This window comes from Prorops nasuta, unplaced genomic scaffold, assembly GCF_024137725.1.
Source record: "Prorops nasuta isolate Cenicafe-Biocafe unplaced genomic scaffold, Cenicafe_Pnas_1.2 PNAS00007, whole genome shotgun sequence".
NCBI lineage: Eukaryota > Metazoa > Arthropoda > Insecta > Hymenoptera > Bethylidae > Prorops > Prorops nasuta.
The window spans coordinates 2,109,027-2,111,036 of NW_027116804.1; positions in this window are offsets into that span (position 1 = coordinate 2,109,027).

Consider the following 2,010-nt stretch of genomic DNA (forward strand, 5'->3'; position numbering starts at 1 on the left):
TATCCTGTAACCTCTATCATATATACTTTAGAAGAATTAAAAAAAAGGTTTCATGGTATGAAATAAATTGTTACTTACATAAATTCTATGGTAATAATATGCATATAAAGACTTCTACCTCCAGATGTAAAGTAAATGGATCATTGTGGTTACTTGCATTTTGTACAGTATAAAAAATTGCTATTAATACCATCTAGAACTGATGCCATTGAAAATCATTCTTAGATGTCATACATACTCATGTTTAGTGACTACGTAAACCTACTGTTGGTTCCAGTAAGATACGATAACCAATTTCTTCTCCATTACAATTGTATAAAGTCACCTATGTACTGCAGACTCCATAAATATAATTATTGGTCTTGTTCAAAGTCTTCATCAAAATTAGAAAATTCTAAAGAAAGCAATCAGACAGAATGTTAGTATGCACTGAAGGTTTAATAAGAATGTTACACATTTTAGAGCTGTCATCAATAATTTTAAAATCTGTTTTCAGGAGGGGTCTAATTAAATTTTCACAAAAGTAACTGTATTATCTACATTCTAATAAAGTGTAGGTTCTTCATTCATTACCTTTTGACATTTGTAGTTCTAAGAGGTCCACAGTGTTTTCCAAACTTATAATTAATTTTATATTAAAGTTTCTCATTGCGCACCTGAAAATTATACTAAACAAAGTACCGAATTTTTCTACTCTAATTCTAAGGTAAAAAGAAAATTTTATACTTATCTGACAATTGAATATTAACGTAACCTCTAGTTCTACTAACATTAATATTGTGATCAAGTCTGATTTAAATCCTGTTTACGCCATCCTTCACGACTATCATCGTAAACACACCCACGTGTATTTATTGCAATGCTACCAACTCCGAAAACTATCCACTTGTAATAAAGCTATAGATTACATAGATGGGCATGCTTTAAGTGAAAAAGTTCTCTGACAAAATCGGGTGTACCGCATGGCGAGTGTAGTCCAGTCAAATCAATAAACATAATTACAAAAAAATCATAACTTTTGTATTTTTTTTTAAGTGGTAAATCCTAAGGATCGAAAATTTGCAAAATTCAAACTTTTAAGGGGTTTGCTAACGGGGGGGGGGTGAAAAAGGGGTATCCAAAAATATTTCGACTCCTGCACTTCGTAGAATAACAATTTTTTTTATTTAACTTAGAAAAAAATTCTCTACAACTATTATTGGACAATATTCTTTGTAGCGAAATCGGTTAAAAAGTTATTCAGGAAAAAAAAATACAAATTTTGCAATTTTAACTTATTTAATTTAATATTTTGAATCCGGCTATTTTAATCGAAAATAAGTTTAAATATTTTTTGTAGGGTATTTAATTAAGTAGAATCTAAGTTAATTAAAATATGATTTTTGTCAAATGGAACCTTAGGTAGGGTAGATCGCGCGAAGTTTATTATTTTAATGACTTATTTTGCTCAGCGAATGAAGTACACATCTTTACTTGCTATTCTTTACGTTCAAACATTCAGCTCCTCTTGTTTTTAATATATTTACGAAAAATGCTTTAAATAATAAACTCTTTTCCACCCTACCCTTAGTCTAAGAGCTGGCTACATGGCGAGCAACATGCCTCGGTGCAAGCAAAATTTTACCTGGAAAAGGTTCGATTGTCACCGGCAAAGCGAAAGCCCGACCGTCAGAAGGCACACTGGAAGCTATATGCGTGGGCGCGCGATCAAACTTGTAAATTTTCCGACAAAAAAAACTGACGATTGGCAAGGCTGAAAATTTGCACAGGTATCGAGGAGAATGAGAAATAGCAGGGAAAAAATTGTCAGAAGAGCAAGTGGAAGCTAAAGGGTTGTCAGAAGCTGCTAAAGTTGCGAAAAATGTCGGAAAACTTACATGTTAAGGAAAACTTCTGACAATTTGCATTTGTATTGTTTAAGTATAGAATATAGTGCGTGCAAAGTGTCAGAAGCCAAAGTGGAAGAGATCACGAGAAATTCGGGGGTAAAGTCCAAGAGCGTCTTTCGGC